The sequence below is a fragment of the Sus scrofa genome, chromosome 14, assembly GCF_054392235.1.
Source record: "Sus scrofa isolate SSC_HxYL_T2T_F1_AM1 chromosome 14, Sscrofa_HxYL_maternal_Yorkshire_Landrace_v2.0, whole genome shotgun sequence".
Classification (NCBI taxonomy): domain Eukaryota; kingdom Metazoa; phylum Chordata; class Mammalia; order Artiodactyla; family Suidae; genus Sus; species Sus scrofa.
Window position 1 is genome coordinate 58,310,657 of NC_139396.1, and position 23,988 is coordinate 58,334,644.

A 23,988-nucleotide genomic window follows, 5' to 3' on the forward strand; every position below is an offset into this window, starting at 1 on the left:
GAAGAAGACCATGCCTCTGACTCCCTTCATCAAATGCATTTGTTTTTCTCAGTTGGAGAAGCTGGTGGAGGGTAGTGGTGAAGAGCTCAGACCTAATGATAAACTGATTTTTAAATATGGAACAAGGAGAAGAAGAGGCATTTCACAGCAAAAGGAAATTAATGTAGCCCATAAATATAAGTAACAATGTCCACCCTCACTAGTAATCAAGTAAGTGCCAATGATAACCAAAAGGAGAGATCTTTTTTTCCCACACTCATCTGCTTGGCAGAGGCTGAAAAACAAAGGTGGTTGAACAGCAGAGGGTCTCGCTATCTGTTCCTGAGAGAGTAGGTTGGTTTCAACTCAATGTGGAGAGTGATTTAGAATTACCATGTAAAGCCCAAGTCCAAATATTGTATGACTTAGCAATCACACGCCTAAGAATACACACCCAAGACTCTCATGCCCCTGCACCAGTAGAGACAAAGATATCCATTGCAATATTGCCTATATTAGAGAAAACATATAAACAACCTGGGTGTCCATCACGAAGAGAATGATTAAATTCATCATCAAGGCATCATTTAGTAAAATACCAGACAACAGTGAACCAACAAGGCTATGTGCATCAAATGGACAAGTGGAAACAATTTAAAAATTATTGACGAAGGGTATGTAAGTATACATACACAATGAATTTTATATATATATATATATATATATATATATATAATATGACATATATATAAAATGACACCATATCTGAAAAGTTCTAAAACATACAAAGCAAAATTATACAGTATTGATGAATAAATGAGAGATAAACATGCAGATAAATAATTGCAAAAATTAGGGTGGTATTTATGTCCTAACTGGGAGGGAGAGAAATTGGAGAAGCAAAAGCTACTTAGGGAGCTTATATTATGTAAATTTTGACATCATTCTTGGGATGGGGTGTAAAGCAAATATGGTAAAATGGGACTTTCATGAAACCAGCACTATCTGTTTGGTCAACTACTCCACCCTCAATGCCTAGCACTAGGTCTCATACATAGAAGGCTTAATAAATGTTTGTTGAGGGAGTTCCCTGGTGGCTCAGTGGGTTAAAGATCTGGTGTTGTCGCTGCTGTGGCGCAGGTTCGATCCCTGGCCCAGAAACTTCCACATGTCTCGGGCATGGCCAAAAAAAATGAGTGGGTCCTACCACCTGTTGATGACTTCAGACTCTCTGGAAGGTGGGGCCCCAGCATCAGCATTTTCCCTAATTTCTCCAGGGGATTCTGATGCCCATGAAGGTTTGAAAATTTGTCCTGACTGCTATCTTCTATGTTGGGATATACTCCATCTTTTTGTTCATCCCTGTATCCCTTGTACCTGGTTTAAACCAGGTAATGGAGTGAGCATTTGCCAAATAAAAAAGAAAAAGGGAAATAAAAGCATAGCTGACCATCATGACATGCCTGAGAAAAGAACATGTCTGCATCCCTCCAACAGCAATAAACTGTCCTTATGCTGACAATGTGCTGAAAAAGGAGGGGAGCTAAGAGGTGAAGCTAAGCAGAATCTGAGTATTCAACCACTATTCCAAAACACTATGTTTTCCTCTCTACTTGCTTTTTCAAGCCAAGCACTGGCCCAAAAGAGCCTTTACAGTCATGTGTGTAAAAGAAGGTGCCCACCAGCCCAGAGAACCTCTCAGAATGGGAAAGAGGTTGAAAACACTCCACCACTTCCCTTATTTGTCCTCAGCATGTTATCTAGTTTGAGGAACTGTGATGTGTCAGAGACAGGAGATGAGATGGTCCCCATCCTATCTACAGGGATGAACAGACAGGAAACCGGCAATTCAAACACAGTGTGTGCTCTGGTTATGTCTGAGAATTTCCCTTTGGCATCTTCTGGAAAGATGAAAAAAGTACTAATGTCCACACTTGAAAAATGGATGTTAGAACCTTAGGAGAAAATACTGGGAAATAATAGAGAAGCACTTGCTCAGACACGCTGCAACATCTGTGCCCTGGATGTGCCTACTGAGGACAGAACTCCATGAAAAATTGGGACGTCAATAACTCTGATTTAGAGAGTGATCTGAAAGGCTTGGGCTCGGAATTGGAGAGGTTTTAGGAAATCCTTAACTGACTTATTTTTCTTAGATTCCCTTTTTAAGTATGCACCAGCATGATATGTGATAAAAATAAAAGGGCTCTTCAGTATCAGGTAAGAATGCTAAGAGATCAGGAAGCATGTGTTAAAAGTGAGTGACAATGTTATTTCTCCTTCCTTAGCAGGATATGAAATAATGGCACATCTATGGTCAGTGGTGTCTTAGGGTCCACGAAATGTGGTAGTTTGCAATCTCCTGGAAGGTGCTGCTTGGCCATCCTGCTTGATTAAGGGTTGATTGACAAGTTGTCACCAATCTAGGTTCACTCATTATGGCATTAAAACAGTAATCCTTTCAGTCTGATTTTACTGAACATCTACAACTACCAGGTAGCCCAGCCTTGGGGAAAACAAAACAATTCAGATATTTTTCTGCCCTCTGAGAGCTGAAAGTCTCCATAAGACTCTAAAACAGGGCACAGGAGCTGGGTTTTAAAGCACAGGTATAAATAATGTGCAGTGCAAGGAAGAGAGGATTTCTGACTGGGGACAGATTGTCCTGAGAGAGATGTGGTTTTGCCTGCAAATAAATAAACATGTATCCATCTCATTGGAGGCTGCTGGATGGATGTTGACAACCTCCAGGAGTCACCTGGTTCAGGTCCCTTAGGATTTCCAGTGGATACACCAGGGCCCTCCCTGCGTCTCCAATGAGTAGCAAGTGTCTTCAAAACATGATGTGTGTCATGATGGGACATTTTTCTAGGATATTCCAAAAAGGAAATGAGAGTTTCACAGGGACCATGTAAGTCCAGAAAGATGCTGGGTGGGGAACACCAAATTGAAGAATTCCAGAATTCAGGGCCAAATAAAGGAAAGGGATAGAACATAATCACTGTGCATGTTTGGATAAAATATGGGTACATTGCATTCACATGGGTATACATGTGTGATCTGTGGCTTCACATATAAAAACATGCCTGATGATGCACACGTGTAAGGCATGTTTACATATGGGTGTACTTGTGGCTTCTGGGTGTGCACACATGCACAAGTTTGTATGTCAAGGTCCATGTTGGCAGTCAGGTCTATACTTGAGTCTACTTGTAGGGCCTATGCATATACATGTTTCTATATGTGACATATGTTGCATGTCTTCATGGGACTGATGTTTTTCTGTGAGTTAGAGTGTAGATGTATGTGAATATGCACAGGCGTGGATACACATATGTATATCTGCATGTCTACTTGGGGTATATGGATGTGTACATATATATTGTGTACAAGAGAGGATGTGTGGGAATATTTCTGTATATGTAGACACATGTGCACATATGTATGCCTATGTGGAAAATATATGTGTAAGTTTTTTTTTTTCTTTTTAGATCTACACTTGCAGCATATGGAGGTTCCCAGGCTAGTGCTCAAATCGGAGCTGCAACTGCCGGCCTACGCCACAGCCATGGCAACACTGGATCTGAGCCTCTTCTGCAACCTATACCGCAGCTTGCAGTAATGCTGGACCCTTAACCCCCTGAGTGGAACTGGTATCCTCATGGAAACTATGTTGAGTTCCTAACCTGCTGAGCCACAGTGGGAACTCTGTGTGTGAGTTTGTATGACTGAAAATGTGAGCGCATGCACAAATGTGTGGGAATGTTTGTTTGGATAAGTGTATAGGTAGATAAGCTATGTTCTTCTGCAGTGCTCCATTACCTGTGGAAGTAGGTTTGTGGACAATCAGTAGAATTAGTGAGTGACAGTGAGATTGTGCACCCAAAGCTGTGTGGTGTGGGAATGTGGACACAAGTGCCCACACACATATAGGTGTATTATGTAAGAAGTGTGTAAGAAGGCATCTCACATTTCAGCAGTGCACTTAAAATGGATGGATTTTACTGTATATAAATCAAAACTCAGTAAGTTAAAAAAGAGAGAGCCAGTAACATGATGTGAGACAGAGTCACTGGGGCTATTTTAGGGGAGGTGGTCTGGGAAAGCATCTCTGATGAGGTGCCACTGGATGCCAGCCCTGAGAACTGGGGGACATGCTCAAGGCTCAGCTTGGCCTCCCCCACCTCTCTGGCCTGGATCCTGGAGCCTGGTGTGGATTCTCAGCTCCAGGAGGTCGCTGGGCCGCCCTTATCTTCTTCCTGGGATTTTCTCCTTCATTTCCTGAATCTCTCACCCACGGGTCACTTACTCACTTCCCCCAGCCAGGACCCTCCCAGTCCTGCTCTTCCTAATAAATATTTTAGTGCTCTTGGAGATCAATGGTGCATCACCGATGGGAAATTGAATGTAAATCATCTCGGCTTTGGCGCCCCCCAGAAATCAATGTTCACACATTAGGGCTATTAGTTCATTAGGAAGCCTTTGATGGATGGCAACAGGAGCCAGGACGTCACACCTGGAGTCCCCCTTCCTCTCCTCCTTGCATTGATGGAATGAACCATGGGGTAAGTGCCCACAGAAGGAACATTCTCTCAGAGACTGACTCTCTCATCCACATCAGTAGAAAGTTGGGTATTCCATTCTCCATCTTCTTTCCTAAGCCCCACAATTTCATTTGAGATTTGACAACTAGAAGGAGGTAGATTCTGAGTGTGAGGGTGTCCATTGTTCTAGAGCTGGACAGATGCTCAAGTACCAGTTCTTTCATTCAGTAATCACTTATTGAGCCTCTACTGTGTGCAAACACAAATGATAGGTAAAAACCAGCAAAAGGTGAATGCCCTTTGACCTATCTACTTTTTCTCTTCCTTCACACAAAGAAATGTGCATACAACTTTGGCTAAAAGGATGTGTATTACAGTTTTGTTTGCAATGGACAAAAAAGATCTAAACATTGGCCAGGGGGTGATAGATTAAATGATCCACAGTTGGCCCATACAGTGGAATACTATGCATCCACTGCCAGTGAGCCCATGAGATTGGAGCTGTTATCTTAAGACAGGGGGAAGGTTTATAATATAGATAATAAAAAATAGAGTGGAGTGCCCACTGTGGCACAGAGAGTTAAGGATCCAGGGTTGTTTCTGCAGCAGCTCAGGTCTCTGCAGAGGTTCAGGTTTGATCCCCAGCCTGGCACAGTGAGTAAATTATCTGGCACTGCTGCAGCTGTAGTGGAGGGCACAGCTGCCCCTCAGATTTTATCGCTGGGTAATTTCATATTCTGTGAGTGTGGCCATTAAAAAAAAAAAAGTGTACAGAATTGTGTGCAATTTATGGCTCTACTTTGGTAAATTTTATAGTTTGAAAATTTATAATCCCCCTCTGATAAATTTGCTTTTGATAAATTATGAAATATATTCAAATATTCATTTATAACACATATCTATATAATCTCTTCATTACACTCAAGTAATACACTATACATACACATACACACACACACACATTTGTATACTTGTATTTGCTGGGTATAGAGTGTGCAGTGTGGCTAATACCAACACTACTCTTACTCTCATGGAGCTTACATTTTAGCACACTTATTTGAAAGGGAAAAGACTAGAAAAAAAGACACAATTTAACAGTGATTATCTCTGGGTGACACGTCCATGCCTCATTGTCTTTATGCATTAAATAGTATTGATATATATGTATTAGATATAATTTATTATTATATACTATATGTTATTATATAATATATAACCATATACGTATATGTTATGTCTCTGATTTCTGGCTTTTTTATACACACACACATATATATATGTTGCTTCTCTGTGATTTCTGGCTTTTATAAACAATAAACAAACATTATGCAAATCAAGTAAATTAAAAGTTTAAAAATAATGGCCTCCAGAATGTGATGAAAATGGACAAGTAGACACAATTCATACATACACACATACAAATCAATAGCTTGACACCCATCTCCATGAAAACACAGATAGGCATATTCACAGCACACCCTCTGAACACACAGCCAAGCACCACTGCACATACAGACCTTCCAATGTCCACATGGGTACACAGACCCACAAACACACATATCCACCTGCCTGCGGACAGACAGACATACAACTCTAAGGCCTTTGGCCCCTGTGCTCCTCTGAGTGTCCTAGCTGGGCTTCCCCAGGCTGCCACCTGCTACTTCCCTCCCTGTGGAGAGACCAGGGATGTGATGGGAATTTGGTGTCAGTTTTCACAGAAGCCCAGCTCAGCGTCTGCAGACTCCTGGGGGAAGGAGGCCCCAGCAGAGGCCATACCTTGGCCCTCGGGGCAGCCGGCCTGGAAGTGAGCTGATTTCAGCAGAGATGCAGGTCCCCCCACAGCTGCTGGCGTTTGCTGGAAAAGGGCATCCTGTCCTCCTGTCTGCACATGTCTGGGACACTGGACCCCGGGGCAGCCTCTTTGAATCTCTCTTGCCCTCAGAGCAGGCTGGGAGGCCCCGGGGGAATAAGCTTGCTGAGATTTCTAGAGCTTCCTATTTGCCGAAACCAGCCTGTTCCCACAAATCCCAAAATAGAGTCCCTGGCAGAGCCATGAACTCTGAAATGCAGAGACAGCTGCAAAGAAAAATAGTGGAAAGAAACAGGCCGAAGAGCTGTCTGCCTTCGCCTCAAGTCTCAGGAGGATTCCTGGAGTGGGCACAAGCGTTGTGAAGTCACAGTTCTCAGTACCACCCTCTTGTCTCCAAATAGACTTAAAATTATGCCTAACTGAGAGTGTGTAAACTTGCTCAGAGAGTTCTAGGGAAAAGTAAGACATTGCCTTTTGTGGGGGTTGGGGAGCCATTTTTCTACCTTCCTTGGAAGTTCTTTTCTGTGTCTAACTTAAAGTCTTCTTGCTACAATTATATCTCGTGGCTTCCTCCTCTTCTGAGGATCCTAAGTTCACTCTCCTTTTCCTGTGAAATGAGTCAAAATAGACTTTCAATCTATACTTGCTAAGAACCTACTCCAGGCAAGACACTGTGATGGAGCACCCAGAATAGTGAGACATGGACCCAGCCACCCAGGAGCCTTCACCTACATAGGAGATGACAACCGTAAAAGTACAGGCAGACCTCGTTTGATGATGCTTCCCTTCATTGTACTTTGCAGATACGGTATTTCTTACACGGAGAAGGTTTGTGGCAGCCCTTCACCAAATGAGTCTACTGGTGTCATTTTTCCAACAGCATTTGCTGATCTCATGCCTCTGTGTCACATTTTGATTATTCTTGCAATATTTCAAACTTTTTCATTATTATCATGTTTGTTATGGGAATCTGTGACCAGTGATCTTTTATGTGACTATTGCAAAAAAATTAGGACTCACTGAAGGCTCAGAAAATGATTGGCATTTTTTAGCAAGAAATCATTTTTTTGGGCTGCACTCATGGCATGTGAAAGTTCCCAGGCCAGGGACTGAACCCGTGCCACAGTTGCAACCTGCCCCATAGCTATGGCAGTGCCAGATCCTTAACCCACTGCACTGAATGGGAACTCACATTTTTTTTTTTTAATTTTTTTGTCTTTTGTCTTTTTAGGTTATACCCGTGACATATGGAGATTCCCAGGCTAGGGGTAGAATCGGAGCTGTAGCTGCCAGGCTACACCCTAACCACAGCAATGTGGGCTCCAGGCTGCATCTGCGACCTACACCACAGCTCACTGCAAACCCAGATTCTTAACTCACTGAGCAAGGCCAAGGATACTAGTTGGGTTCGTTTCTACTGAGCCATGACAGGAACTCACAATTTTCAATGATAATTCATGGATACTAGCCAGATTTGTTTCCACTGAGCCACAACGGTCCTACTCAATCAAGTTTGCTTCTATCCCATTGGCCAAAGCAAGTCACATGGCTGAGTCTAGAGCTAGAGAAAAAGGACAAAGTGACAGGGCAAAGAGCATGGCTACAGGGAATGGGTGCAGCTAAGCCAGTGGATAATAATTAGCATTTAAGACACACATTATGCAGTAGGCAAGTGTCATTGCTCTTCTTGGGCTGGTCATTGCCATGATTATTATCAATAGGTAATCAGAAATGCCACAAAACCACAGAGGGGACAGAACCAAAGGAAGCTTCTTGAAAAAAAAATTATTTCATCAGGGCCTTGAAGGCCAAGCAAGATTTTGAGTGGAGGTGAGCAGCAATTAGAAAAGGTGGAAAGAACAACTTTTGCTAAGACAGAGAGTAGGGAGGAATGCCATGTTGATGGCAGTGAGAGGAAGGAGAACAAGGGAAGCAGAGCAGCTCAGAAGCATGAGCACAGGCACCAAGAGGTAGTGCGTGGGTTATTATGGGAGGAAAAAAACTGATTTAAAAAGGAGAAAGAGAGGAATGAAAAATATCAGTGTAGGTAAGGATTAGGTGTCTGGGGAAACCAGATCCAAGGAAGATAATGAATGAGAGAAGCCTAAGGTGGCCAAAAAGATGGAGCAGAGAATCCTCTTTGAAGACATTTAGCTGTGAATGAAGGCCGTCAGCATGCCCATTTTACAGATGCAAAAACCAAGGCTCAGAGGAATGAAGTAACAAGCTCCAAGTCCCCCATTGAATTAAACGGTTGAGCTGCAATTCAACCATCATACCCTGCAAATTGCTCTCAACCTGGCTGATTGCTTTTCTTTTGAAAAGAACAGCCTGGAAGCACAAAGGTATAGCCTCAGGTGGGAAAGAGGACAGCAAGGTACACAGGAAGGGGGAAGGACAATGCAGATGATGACACCATTGTGTCCTGAGGGTTTTGATCAATCTATAGGCCATCTCCTGGCTGACAGCCACTGCCCTCTGTTTAGCAGGCCTCAAAACTGGGCCCTCCTCTCTCTCAGAGGTTTATTGAAAAAACCTGCTCTGGGAACAACTCCACTGCTTCCCACTCCCTATCTGGGACTCAGTTCCCCCCTCCTGCAGCCTCCTCCTTGGCCCCCTTTCTACTGGATTTCTTCTAAGACAGCATGTAAGCCCGGGAGCCTTGCCTGGGTGGGGTCTACCCTTTTAGCTGAAGACTCCCAGAAGTCTGGCAGCTGTCCTGGAACAGTGTGTGGGTCTCAGCAAGGCCTTCTTTAAGCAGCGGCTGCTTCTGTCACTAATTCGACCGAGAAGGCAACTCTCAGCAGGACCATAGCTTGCTGATAGGGCCATGGATGATAAGGAAAACTCTGCCAGCACTTTTGTCTGCTTGGAGTTCTGGACTATGGAGGGCTTGGCTCCCTGAGCTCAGGGGTAGGGGTGAGGGGGTGACCAAAAGCCTACCAATGACCAGGGACCAGGGCATGGGACGGGGCAAGGAGGAGTGACAGTAGAACATAATATGTGCATGGTATATGGTATGCAGTAGGTGATGAATAAGTGTGTGTTGGTAAAGGAACAGTGGGAGAGAGAAAGGGAGGCAGAGGAGAAAGGAAGAAAAAAAATGAGGGAAGGAAGAGAGGGAAGGAGAAAAAAAACGCTCTGGCTGTGAAGTCAGGATACCTGAGCTCTATTACATGGTTAGCACTAGCACACACGGGTGACCTCAGAGTTTGATGACTTCATTTGGAATCTGAAAAATCAGGTTCAGAAAACATAGCCTTTAAAGATATAAGGAGGCTATAACTAATACAAGAGTCTTGAAAACAATAAGTCCCCCTAGACTAGCAAAGTATAGGTTCTGGATCCAGACTGTCTTGGATTGAATCCTGACACTGGTCCAGTTGCAGAACCTCTTCATGCCTTTTTATCTGGAAAAACAGTGCTAATAATCATACCTGTTTCACTGGCTTGTTGTGAAGATTCCTCAGTACTTGGGAAGCACTTAGAATAGAGCTTGCTATAAAGTCAGGGTGTAACAAACGTTAGCCATAGTTCTAATCAGAGAGGGGCAGCAACTTGTCCAAGCCACACAGCTAGCAGAGGTAGGATTCCAACCTATGCCTGTTGATCCCCGAAGTGTCACTTTTTTTTTTTTTTTTTTAATGGCGACACCTGCAGCTATGGAAGTTCCCATGCTAGGGGTCAAATCTTAGCTGCAGCTGCTGGCCTACACCACAGCCACAGCAACGCCAGATCCTTTAACCCACTGAGCAAGGCCGGGGATCAAACCTGCATCCTCATGGATACTAGTTGGTTTCTTAACCCACTGAGCCACAACAGGAACTCCCAAAGCTACACTTTTTTAAAAGCACCACCAAAGCAGCAGCGATGGAAAGAGGCCCTTTATTTCTGTGCCCATTTTCCCCACCCGCCAGTCACTCCCAGGCAAAATTACTCTTCTATGCCACCTCTCTGGTGGGGCCTGAGAAGCCTTGCAGCGCTCTTTTCCCAGCTGGGGCACGTTCTCTCTCTTCAGCCCCTGTCCTTGAAAAGGTCCAGAGCCTCTGTGTGGAGGGGAAAGAGCGTCTGCAGGCAGGCTTGGCCACCCAGCCTCAGAGGGCTCTGCAGGATTCCCTGCCCTGCTTTCCTCTACATGTCAGGGTGACAGAGACCAGCTCAGGCCTGGTGTGCCTGGAGACTGTCTGCCCCAGCCTTGCCCAGTACACCCCTCAGGGCAGTCCTCTAACGCCAGAGGCAGAGATCACAAGCAGTAAGCGAATGGGCTGGCCACTGGCAGGGCAGCTAAGAGTTATCATAATGGATGATATTGTTTATCACACATTATGAACTGGGCTCTTTACAAATGGTACCTTGTTTAATCCTCACTTCATCCCAATGAGGGCTTTCTTGTTGGTTCTCTCTTATAGGTAAGGAAGCTGAGGCTCAGAGAGGTAAAGGTATTTGACCCAAGTCACACAGTTGTAAGGGGCAGAGCCAAGATTCAAAGCCAGTACTGTTTGGTTCCAAAGTCTGGTTATTAATCCACGGTACAAAGCCTTACCTGGTTGGCTGCTTTGAAGACTATTATCCTTCTTGTCCTAATACCAAGGGCCAGCTAAGAAATAAGTAATCATTGAGCACAGCCACTGAAAGAACACCGAGGCCATCTTGCCTTGCCTCTCGCTGGCCCTCGTGTAAATCGATATATGAATGTGAATATGTGCAAATTACATGCAGAGTTGCCTGTCAGTTTTCTGAACAGCCCCAAAGAACTCTTTAGAAAACTCTGGACCAATACTTTCCAAGTTTTTGATATTTAAATACCACTGGTCAATTCATAAATTTCACATTATTGCTTACTAATATTTTAAAACTCAATTTATTTTTCTTAAATAAATTCACCCCCAAAGAGGAAAGTTGAAATCAGTACCATAAATAGATAACCTTACCACTTACCCCAAATAGAAATGAAGCTTAGAAATAAAAAAAAAAAAAAGAAATCCCTCCAATGGTACTAAATCCTAGCTGGGTATTAGAACCTTTAGCTTCAGGTATTAGAACCTGAAGCTTTGAGTGAGAGAGACTTTCTCATTCACACTCGCTCTCACTTTTTTTATTTTATTTGTAAAAAATGGCATATGCGTTAATTAAAACAAAGTTATACTATAGATCTGCAGGTCAGAAGAATCAGGTGGGGCAGAAGTCTCTGGTGGGGCAGACTCCATCCCTTACTAGAGGCTCTTTTACAAGGGCCTTGCTCCTTCAGGTGTTGGTGACACTCAGGTGCATGTGGTTGAAAGACTGGGGTCTACACGTCTTTGCTGGCTGTCAGCTGGGGACCACTCTTAGCTCCAGGAGGCCTCTGTCTGGTTCTTATACATGTCCTCCTACCAGGACAGGCCAAAGGGCATCGGATCCTTGTCACACTGCCATCTTTCTCCTTCTCTGTAGCTAAGGCATGTTCTTGGATTTTTTAGGACTCATGGGATTAGATTGGTCCTGCCTGGATAATTCAGAATAATCTCCCTATCTCAAAGACTTAACCTTAATCATACCTGCAAAGTCTCTTCACCAGGCACGGTAACATAGTCATAGGCTTGGACACTTGGGGGCCATTATTCTGCTTAACACACCACACTAGCACCAGAGACTTTCTTCTTGGTAGCATCAGAAAGGGAGAGAGGGAGGGAGGACAGAAGGTAGAAAGGAAGGAAGGAGAGGGAGGAGGGAAAGGAGGGAGGGAAGGAGGAAGGGAACAGTTCACTAAATAAGTCTATATAATATAATCCTGTCCCTGGGCCACTTAAAATAATTCCATGGACAATGCTGTGCTTGATAAATCTTGCCCTGCCATTGCACAGTTGACAAGCTTGATCTGGCTCTGGCCATGTGAGTTTCCATGTGAAACAGGAAGGAAGCAATGAAATGTCTCAGACAGTCTCCTCGAGAGTCTTCACTCAAGGCTCATATCTTCCTTTTGGGCTACCTAGGGATCCCCTCCAAAGCCCTCCTCGCTTGGGTTTACTTCCAGTCTGCTTCTAAAGAAGTCCCTTCCAGCAGCCCTCATAGCCTCAATGCATCCTTCCTTTCCCCTAGCTGCATGAAGGCTTTATTTTTTTCTTGGCCGCCCCACGGCATGTGGCACTCTAGGGCCAAGAATCAGATCCCAGGCACAGCAGAGAACTAAGCTGCAGCCGCAGCAATTGCTGGATCCTTAACCCACTGTGCCAGGCCAGGGATCGAACACGCATCCCAGTGCTCCCAAGAGGTCACTGATCCTGTAGCCCCACAGCGGGGGCTCCTGCACAGAGGCTTTTAACAGCAGACCTGGGAAAGAGGAGCCTTGCTCCTGAAAGGCACTGGGGGGCTGGCTTCTTTCTCTAACAGGCCTGGTCTCTCGCCCTTTGCTAATTACTTTGATCCTTTGCACTTTGTAAAAAAGCCTCACAACACCAATTGGTCCCCTCTGGCTTTAACCTTGCAACCCAGTTGGCCCTTGTAAAAGGGGGAGTGGGTGCCAGAGGGAGGCCAGGCTAGGGCACGCACAGGCACACACACTCCCCAGATCTGCAAGGACTGCCTCGGGTCTGTTCCTTTAATGATCGCTTCCCAGGACTCTCACAAAAAAGGACAAATAAAAGCCTTTTTACAAGATGGCAGGGCTGCGTGAGAGGCTAACTCCATCAACGAATCAGTTCATTCGGGAGTTTCTTTGCCTGTTCACATACTTTCCCTCCAGACCTCTCTGCAACTGGCTGCCTCTGTCTTTTTCACTCCAGCTTCCCACAGCTCTGCACAGCCTCCTTTCCCACCACTAGCCCCAGCCTCAACCCCTGCCCTTGGCAAACCCTCGCTTTCATCTATTCTTGCTCCTTTTGCCATCCCACGAAGCTACATGTGAAGCAAAGTGAATTTGCCATCAGACAGAGAATTGGTTTGCAGGAGCTCATGAACTGAATATTAAAACAATCCTCTTGAAGGAGATGAAAATTAGGAAGTCTGGGCAGGCATATATAGGGAGCAGTGTTTTTTTTTTTTTTTTTTTCCTCTCCTGGAAAAAGCATAGATAGGGCTTAAACCCCATGTATGTATCTTTAGGAGTAGATTCTCCATCCCACAATGGTTAATGCATGCATGTGTATCAGAAACTCTCTGCTATAAAAAACAAAGTCCTAAAAGTTGCAGATTATTTACTTTTGAAAAATATACTTTTCTTAATGCAGAGTGATCCCTATTATAGAATATATATAGGTTAGCTTTCGCTGCATGACAAGCAACTCCCCAACTAGTGGCTGCCAAAACCACCATTTATGTAGTTCATGATTCCTCTGGTCAGCTTTCGAGCTGAGTTCAGCTGGGCAGTGCTTCTGGTCTCTGTGGGACTCACAAATGTGTTTGCGGTCAGCTTCCTGGCTGGCTGGGTGATGGCTGATCCAGGGAGGGCTCTGTTGGGACTTTCTCCCCAGTCCTTCAAGCAGTCTTTTATCCTCCAGCAGGACAGCTCAAGCCCACTCTCATGGTGGTGGGAGCATGAAAACAAAAGTATGCAAGGCCTAATGAAGCCTAGGCCCAAAACTGCTATCTTGTCAGTTCTGTTATACCTTATCATCCAAAGCAAATCACAAAGCCACCCTGGATTCAAGGATGGGGAAATCCTCTCCAGTGGTTGATGAGATATGCCATAGTCACGCTACAAAGAGCATGGCTACTGGGAAAAGGGAATGTGGTCATTTTTTCAGTCTAACATGGTTTATTTCACATTGCCATTCTGTGGAACCCTTGTCCCATGAAAGGATCATAGGGATTACAGAAAATAAAAAGTGTGATCAAGGAATTTGTGAAAAACTGGTCTTGACAAAATAAATAAGCTTCAATGCAAGACTTCTCAGAGCCTTTAATCATCAAGCTGCCTGGTGAGGGAAACAGCAGGTCCAAATGGATTGCTCTTTTGAAAGAAATATCTCCCAGAATTCATGTGCTATAAAATGTATTTTGGGAAATACAACTATGATAATATGACTCAGGCTAATTTGCATCAGATATGTGGTTCTGTGGAAAAGATAATAGGGGAGCCTTCACAGGAAGTTCTTACCTGTACCACTCCCAGAGTTCAGCTAGTATTACTGATACACAGCTAAGAATTGGAATAATTCTATGACTGTAAGGATTTACTCCTAGAATATTTGCCAGGATAAGAGCCGGGCAGTGAAATTCATCAAACTGGTGGTAAATAAAACAGTCACCAAGACCCATCCCACCTAAATACTCCAATCTAAGTAACGACTTGGAATATTTCCTTCCGGTCGTTTTTCCCCATCTGTCTTTATTTTCTCTGTGTGGTTGACCTCACCCAAGTCTCTGCCATTTTTTATTTAAAACTTAACACTATACCAGAAGCCTTTTTTAAAAATCAGTCTAGCAGTAGCTCAATATTCTGCCATATGGTTGTAATATTTTGCCTAATGACAACCCCTCCCCTCAGCTGGATATTTATTTTCACCCCCTATTTCATTCTTTGGAATTGAGCTTCCATATCATAAGAGAATTGAGTTTCTTTAGTTTCGTTATTTTGTTTGGTTTGAGAGCAGAAAGGGTCATCGGGGAATTGAAGGCAATGGACTCTTTATTTGCCTGTTTGTTTGCTTTCCGTGGCACAGTGAACATGATTTGGAAGTGCAGGAAGATCAAGCCAGTTCTCAACATTTCCATTGCTGGGGTCCCAGTTGGCTGTTGGCAGAGGAGGATTCTTCCCATGTTTTCAGATAAATTGCACTTGTGGTCTCGCCAAACTGCAGGCAGGATTCAGGTTTGGCTCGAGGCTGAGGTCTCACTCACAGCTGTTAAATCCTCTCCAAACCACAGGCCAAAAATGATTGCGTTTGGGGACTCTGAATCATTTATTTCTCTCCTATTTCCTACCTACCTGTGTCCAGAAGTCATAGAAGAAAATCTATTCTTAGTAAATGGGTTTTCTGGTTTTTCAGAGTTGAGAGCTCAGGAGAAGATGGGGGAGTTAAAAAAAAAAAAAAATAGTTGGTGTTGAAATTAGCTTGTGCGTAGTCATTTTTTTCGCCCTTGGACTAGACTTGACTTTTTCCACAGTTCCTAAAGAGTGTGTGCTGTAGTAGTTTTCCACAAATCTGATCTGAGGAAATTAGATCTTAGGACACAAATGGTGAATCTAACGAATTCTCTCAGGCTTGTATCAGGTCAAGGTGGGTCCTGGAAATCTCCCAGATTGCTCCTGTGTTCCTGGATGTTTTCAGGACTCGAAGCAAACAATGTAAGTGCTCTGAGCCTCAGTTTCTTTGTCTGTAAAATGGGGATGTGTCATAAATCAATTGAGTGAGCTCGTGGGTTAATGTGCCAGGCACTCTTCTAAGGGCTTTACAATGAAAACTCTTACTCCTCAGAACAACTTTATGAAAGAAGCCCCAGAGTGATCCCTGTTCGACAGATAAGAAAACCTAAGACAGGAGTTCCCGTCGTGGCTCAGTGGTTAATGAATCTGACTAGGAACCATGAGGTTGCGGGTTCGGTCCCTGCCCTTGCTCAGTGGGTTAACGATCCGGCGTTGCCGTGAGCTGTGGTGTAGGTCGCAGATGCGGCTCGGATCCTGCGTTGCTGTGGCTCTGGCGTAGGCTGGCAGCTACAGCTCCGATTAGACCCCTAGCCTGGGAATGTCCATATGCCGCGGGAGCGGCCCAAAGAAATAGCAAAAAGACAAAAAAAAAAAAAAACCTAAGACAGAGAAATTGTAAAAAAAAAAAAGTATTGTGCATTGTAAATCAACTACAACGCAATAAAATGCATATGTGCATACATACATACAAAAAAAGTACTGTGCACAAATTCCTAGCACCCAGTGGGCACTTGGTATTTCAGGTGATCTCTGAGATTCTGAGCCATCCAATTTGTCATGATGTATTGTCACCGCTTGTTTAACTGTCTGACCTCTCTCCCATAGACAGTAAACTCTGGGAGGAAATGAATCTTGCCCAACCCCATTCATTGTGTCCTGGTCCTAAACAGAAGTGGATGCCCCATTAACGCTTACTGAATGAAGTGAATGGATGAATGAATTTCAAATGGTAGCAACTTAGTTCCCTACCTGTGCAGCCTGGCCAAAATTCTACCTCTTCTTGCCAATCTCTCACCTGGTCAGGTATTCAGGGCATTGCAGGAAGAGAACTCATACAAAGTACAAAAAACCGCAGGGGAGGGGTGGGTGAGTACGAATGTGGATCCTACATAGATCTCAGCAGTGAAAAAAAAAAATTAAGAAATTGCTTAAACAGGGCCTCACATCACTCTCTATTCTTGCTCTTGAAAGGAGACAAGATGCAAACTTTGATATTTGGGTCAAATATCAAATAACGAAGGAGCCCAGATTCATGAAATATTTGTAGAACCAAAAAGATTGTTATAAGAGCAAACAGAAGTTTTTAAAGACATTGCAGAAAATATTGTTGAGAAGTTTCATTCACTTTTAAGCCAACAAATCCCTAGACTGGAGATACAATAGATAAAGAGAGCTGATTTGGTAGGCCTGGTACAATGGTAGCATAGAAGACCTAAGATTTAAAGTGGAAAACTCCAACATAAGCTGGTGGCAGGACAGGGTGAATATTCAGTTCAAATACTGACTGTGTACCAATTGTATATATGATAGTCACTGTGTGACAGCCTGAATTCAAGACAGTAAATAAGACATACTTTCTCCCTTGCTCTTGGGAGACTATATCAGAAGGGAAAATTTTACTGGAACTTGGACAACCTTACAGAAAACCTAGGAATGTACAGACTGATAAAATCAATGAAAAAAATCTAGCCACCAGCTTCAAAATGGAACAGAAAGTATAGGGATAAGTTTGAAAGCAATCAGTTATTCATTCAATAAACACACGAGTTAAGTCTTAGTCATACTGTGACATGGGAAAAGTTTGACCTTAGGGCTTTTCTACATCCTCTTTCAGCATATTTTTATTGCCTCCTAATTTCCCTCCCTCTCACCTCACCAACTTCTCAATTCTCTCTTGCTCTATCTCTCCTGCCACACATTCCACAATTTAAAAGTTGAGCCTCAACTCTTTGTATGTAAGGAATGGAGAAACTCACTCACACAAGGGTGCAAGTGGCTAATACAGTTTACCACACCACCCTGTGCAACATCAGTGAGCAAGTGTAAGCCAGCATTTGCATCTAATCCTGTATTTGCTTCTCCCAAAGAAACACATCTTTAATTGCAGCATTTCCAAAATAGAGATTTTGCTGTGGGAAGACATAGGAAATGCACACTTTTATAGCTACAGATTTCTTTTAAGGCATTTAATTCAGAGTCAACAGTTTCAGTAAGCCATTTATTAAGTTCCTAATATATGCCAGGTGCTTGAATATGTGCCATTTTGCTTATTCCTCACAGCAGTCTCAGAACTGGGCTTTGAAAAGGAGGGAAGGGTTTACAGAATGGGGAGAGGCACTCTGTGAGAAGGCTACAGCTCTTGGATAGGAATGAAGTCATAGGAGAGGGGGTGGAGGCGGGGTCTGGAGCAAGAAGGGAAGGAAGGGAAGACAATAGTAGCAGAGCATGAAAATAAGAACCAGACGGTGGAAAATGGCAATTATAACAGCTGATATGTGTGAATCAGTGAACTAGGGTCCAGGCCCTGACCTAAGGCCTCTCCTCTGACCCTCACAGCAGACATGGGGACAAAGGTTCAACTGTCATCATCATACCTGCTGGATAGTTGTACAGACTGAACAGATCTGAGACATAAGTAACCTGTTGCAGGTCAGCAGGCAGCACAATCAGAATTCCGACCAAGGCTGCCTACTTCCAGCACCCACTCACTGACCCTGGGACCCTAGTGTGAGTGCCACTTCAGCTTTTTCTGTAGAAGAAGGAATGGGGAAACTCCCAAATAGTATTAAAAAGGTATCCTGAGGTCTCATCCCTGACATGACAAAACATCACAGACTATGGTAAGAATGAATCCTCATTTCTGAAGGTAAAATAAGAATCATCATCTGTGTTGATCTATAGTACAAAGAAAGCCTATAGAATTTTTCCCATGGACCTTCCAAAGCACACCACAAATGGTGCCGTGTGGGAAGCCAAAGAAGACAAAGGCCTTAACCAAAATCTCTCAGAAGATCTGAGTGAGACTTGGGTCCCCAGGAGTCCTCTGCCTTCTCACACACCAAGAACCAGAGTATTTCAGGGGTGTTTTTGTTTTATTTTATTTATTTATTTTTGCTTTTTAGGACTGTACCAGCAGCACATGGACGTTCCCAGGCTAGGGGTCAAATCGAGGCTGCAACTGCAAGCCTACACCACAGCCACAGCCACAGCAATGCAGAATCTGAGCCACACCTGCAACCTACACCACAGCTCACAGCAACCATGGATCCTTAATCCACTGAACGAGGCCAAGATCAAACCTGCGTCCCCATGGATACTTGTCCAGTTCATAACCCACTGAGCCACTACAGGAACACCCAGGGTGTTTGCTTTTACCCACTGAAATTCAGACAGGGCAGGTAGACAACAGTGGGAGACCCAAACCCAACAGAAAAACCTTTTGCATGGTGCTGTCATCGTGCTATGCTCCACTCCCCACAAACCAGTTTTGCTAATAAGTCGTTGTGAACCTTCAGCCTATATGAAAGTTAACCAGCCTGGATGACTCCATTTGAAATGTTAAAACACAAGGAGCCTCATTTACTTCCAACCATTAATGTAGGTCAGTGATTATTGTTCGATGCCTCTAATTCCTATCAATGACATCATCCTCTTTCCCAAAGTGGAATTGGGCTCTGAGTTGGAAAGTGACCCCTGGGGAAACCTCCATGGATTCGGGTAATATTCAAGCTGTTCCCTTGGCCCCCCAAGTCTGAGGCAGACTATTCAGGCAGGGCAGATAATCTCTGGTCTTGTCAGAGATTCTGATCTCTTAACTGAGATGAAAAGGCCAGACCGGTCTCCATTTCCCTGGCTCAGTGGTCAGTAAGAATGCATCTCATCTCACAGGAGCCACAGGAGCCCCAGGCCTTGGACAAATGCCAATGTACTGTGTCCTCCCCAACCAGGCCTCAGATGGTATCACAGACTCGCAATAGGATGTCAGAGGCCCTTTGAAATCAAATGGGACTCATTCTCCATGTGGGACCCTTGAGCTCTGGGAGGTTAAGAACAATATCATAGGCTATAGAGTAACTTGCTCAGTTAACAAAGATTTATTGAGTTCCTGCTGGGCTCCAGGTCCATGATGGGCATGGGCAGTGAGGTGGTGGACAAGGCTGACCCTGGACCTGCCACTTGGAACTTGCTGGCTGGTAGGAAATGCAGAAATTAAACCAGCCATTGTAAATAATGAAGTAAATCGATATCAGTGTGCACAGGGTGGCAAAGGAGAGGTCGTGGGGACTAGGGGCCCCTGTATGGGGTACTGTTGGGGAGCCTTTATGGAAGGTGTTCCTGATGAAGAAACCCATAAATAGAAAATGTGAAGGAGAGGGAGCCACGTGATGGCAGGGGGTGGAGGCATTCAAGGTCAAGGGAATGGCCTGTGCAAAGATCCAGGGACAGGAAGGGGCACAATGTTTGAGGAACCAGAGAAATCCTCATGGAAGAGAAAAGCTGACAGACGAGGCCAGGAGAAATCAACAGCCATTCTAGAACTGAAATCCAGGACTCCTGGCTACTACCTGGAATATGATTAATGACAGAGGGAGGGAAATGCAGATAGAACCAAAATGTGGACCCTGCCAAGGTATGAGATGAGACAGTGTGCCTTGAAGTGTCTTCCCACTTCCCTCTTCAAGACTAAAGGTATTGATGACTACATAGTGTTACAAGGGAGAACCAAGGTAATTACATTTGAGGCCACTAGGTATTCCTGAGACAATGTGATACAGGAGACTGCCCCACTCTGGCCTGAGCAGATGAAATCTTGCCCCAACTTGTCCCACTGCATAAAGCAGCAGTAACAACACTTGAGAGCAATTGTGACATCCTGGGCCATGATACCTAATCACTTGGAAGTCAGCTGGATGAACAGACTGCCACCCTGGGTTCAATGGTCCTCAGTGTGTAACAGGACCAGGACTAGGGTAATGCAAGTGAGGCACTCATCTTGGGTCTGAAACTTAAGGGAGCATCAAAAAAAAAAAAAAAAAAAGGCCGCCATTGAAATAAATAATATCATAATGCAGTATTTCAAAAATCAAAATGAATCCCAAGAATCCACAATGGAAAAAATTTCAAAAGTTTAAAGACAGGATCTAACCCTGCACATATACAACTCAGCTTCACTTGATGCACCCTAATCCTGGCCCTGGTTCTGATAAAACTTTATTTATAAAATCAGGTGGGCAGCCTGCAGGTCATAGTATGTCAATTTCATTTTGTTACAATATTGCATTAAACTCTTATTTGTCTTGATTACTGAGGCTTTGGGCGCTCCTTAAATCTTGTGTCTAAGTGACTTCCTCTTCTCATTGCAGTCCTGGTCCTCCTGTATGAGCTCAGGCAAATAACTTCAATCTCTGAGCCTTGATGTCTTCTCTATAATAAATGTAGTAATGGTAGTCCCAACCTATAGAGCTGCAGTGAGGATTACCCTCATAAAATGCATTTGCAGAATTACTAGCACTCGATAAATGCTGACTGCTTGTACAGCTACAGTAAATAGTGTGTTAGTATGGATGCTGCTTTTACAGGAGTTCTCTCCAACTAGAACCAATTCTGGGCCTTCAGAAAACTTGGCATTCTCTAAGGATGTGGCAACTTTTCCCCTAAGGAATAAGCCTCCCTTTTGGGCAACTTGGGCAACTTAGAACTGCCTATAAAGAAACTGCAGAGGTGAGACCACAACCAGGTGCCTCCTGGGCTCCTCGAGTTCAAAACCCCATCATGGGGTGGCCCAGACTCTTGCTATGAATTTGAACTTGTCCTGCAGAATTGAAGTGTTTCAGGACCCAGGCACACAGCATTGTAAAAAGGGGCAATTAAACCTATAAAACCAAGGTTTATAGGGGAATTTATAGTGTCAGAGGCTTTTTATAGCTTTTTTTAGATTAGTTTAAATAGAGGAAAAAAGAACAGGAGAAAAAAAGGAGAGGACTTGAAACTTGAGGAGACTTAAAAGTTCAGAAAGAAGCTTTTAGGAAGCACAGAGGGGTCATAATCAGAGGCACATTTTTCCATCTTGCTGTCTCTTGCAAACAGGAGGAAGAAAAAAAAAAAGCAAGAATTGCTGTCTCCCATCACTCCTTTTTTTTCCCCCCTTGTCCATGGCTGTCTAAGAAGACTTGCAGTGGCTGGGGAAAGTCCTAAAGAGGAACAGGAGAAAGAACGTAGGATTTTGAGAAAAACAGCAGGTCCTGTGGTCACACCAGCATGCTTCTCCAGACCTCAGGAGGCAACTAGCCTTATTGCATCAGGCAGGTCCATGCACTGAGAAGCTGATCTGCAGTGTTGGAAGTTTGTCATAGGAGATCGGAAGTGTCCTCATCAACCACAAGGTGACCCTGGGCCTCAGAATATGGATCACATGAAGAATGTAAGTTCAAAGTCCTTTAAATAGTGGACAGAGAAGCAGAGTTGCATCTGGCCACCATTCTCCCCCTTCTCTTTCCTCCACCCACAGTGGCCTCCTTCCCCTTTCATGCAGCATCAGTGTCCTTGTTTCCTTGGCTCAGTCTGTTCTCTGCTGGGAATGACTTTCTAGTTCCAGACTCCTCTAACTCTTCTTGAAGATCTACTCCTTAATGAAAGAACTCGCCAAGATATTAAACAAAACAAGCAGGGCACACAATTGTGGATAGAATACGCTTTCACTTGCACAGTGGAAAAATACTCACATGTATGCACACAGGATAATAATGTTTTTAAATTTATCAAATATTTAAGAAAGGACATACAAGACATTATAACAGTATCTGACTCCAGAGGTAAGTGGGTGTTTCAAAGGCACAAAAGAAAGAAGACTCGCTTTGCCCCCATCTCTTTTGTAAACTTTTTTTTTTTTTTTTTGTCTTTTTAGGGCTGCACCCACAGCATACAGAGGTTCCCAGGCTAGGGATCTAATCAGAGCTGTTGCCGCTGGCCTACGCCACAGCAACAGCAGATCCAAGCCTCGTCTGTGACCTACACCACAGCTCACCACAATGCCAAATCCTCAACCCACTGAGCGAGGCCAGGGATCGAACCACAACCTCATGATTCCTAGTCAGATTTGTTTCACTGTGCCAGGACAGGAACTTCCCCTTCTGTAAACTTTAACTTCTGTTCTGTGAGCATAGAGAAGCTATTCAAAATTCGGCTTAAAAATTATTTTTAAAAATATTTAAACTCTGGTTCACAACTGCACTAAAGTTTTTTACAAGACGTTACCATTTGGGAGAAACCAGATGGAGTGTATACCAGCTCTCTCTGTATTATTTCTTGCAACCAAATATGACTCTGAAATTATTTCAAAATCAAAAGTTTAATTTAAAAAATTAAACTCACTTCCTTAAGAGACCTGCCTGTGGTCTGTTGCTGCCCAGATTAGCTCGACCCAAAAGGGACCCACCCTGAACAGGCATGTGTGTTATTTCAGCCCCACGTTAGTGATAATTGTTGGCAGGTTATATTGGTTGTTAAATATTTGTTATAAGCATCACTTCTAGATATTTACACTTTTATGCTAACCTAGACTTCTCTTTCATGTTCAATTGTCAAAAATTTAGTTACATTAATGAAAAAGTTTTCAAATTATGTTTCTCCCACTAGACTATAAACTCCGTGAGGGTAGAAACTAAGACAACTAAGACAATCTGACTCATTATTCCCTCTCCAGTGCTTGGTTCATGACTGGCACACAGCAGTTGTCCTGTAAATATTTGTTGAACATATAAAATCACTGTTGGGGGGGGGCGGTAACTCAACACTGTTATCAACAAAAATTTGAGCTCAAATAAGCAGCCTTCTCTCCAGGCACTGAAGATTTCCAAATAGACTTCTATAAGAGATCATCAGATTGGCTTGATTTGGCTCTTTTGATATGAAGCAGCACTCCTATTGGACTTTTTTTTGCCACCATTCAGTATGGAGCATTCCTATTGGACTTCTTTTTGGGGGGTGGGAGGTGCTACCAATCGGTATGGAACATTCTTATTGCCCACAGTGACTGGTCTGATGCCCCTGAAGGTGCTTCCGAGCAAGGCTTCCTTAATGGCTTTCCAGGCTAAGTTCTTGTCTTGTTTTCCATACAATTTATAGTATCTGCATCTTTTATCTTCAGATAGGGGGGCTTTCTTTGACCTGAATCTAAACAGAGAAATTACACGAGAAGTAAAGATCCTAGTCAAACGCAGGCTCCGGGGTCCCTTCTAGCTCTGCTGCTTAGTGTGTGGACTCAGACAAGTAACTGAACTTCTTGGTGGTTCAGGTGTCCTCATCTGTAAAATGTGGTAATAACAGTACCTGCCTCACAGGGCTCTTTTGAGCATTAACTGCGTTAATACACATCCAGAGCTTAGAATCACAACCTTAAGCATTTAGCAAACGTGAGCTAAACGCACTCTTCAGAGATTTTTAAGAGTCCTTGTGGCATGATGACTGGTTGATTTTCTTCCCAAAGCTGATCTAACTCAGTTTGAAATTTTGGTTCTGCCACAAAAGTCAAA

At 43.7% G+C, this 23,988-nt stretch overlaps 2 long non-coding RNA genes across 7 annotated transcripts in view; one reads left to right on the forward strand and one right to left on the reverse strand.

The window, feature by feature from the left end:
- LOC106505934 (uncharacterized) overlaps window positions 1-23,988 on the forward strand; it is a 630,811-nt gene that overhangs the window by 600,340 nt on the left and 6,483 nt on the right. For 2 of the 6 annotated variants that reach the window (XR_014826179.1, XR_014826181.1), the window contains exon 7: window positions 21,545-21,878. The exons of the other annotated variants lie outside the window; for them this stretch is intronic. This is a non-coding gene — a long non-coding RNA (uncharacterized LOC106505934). Of the gene's footprint in view, window positions 1-21,544; window positions 21,879-23,988 lie in introns of those variants that run through there. 6 annotated transcript variants of the gene reach the window in all.
- The window catches only part of LOC110256790 (uncharacterized), a 396,755-nt gene that overhangs the window by 13,382 nt on the left and 359,385 nt on the right, over window positions 1-23,988 (reverse strand). The window lies entirely within an intron of this gene.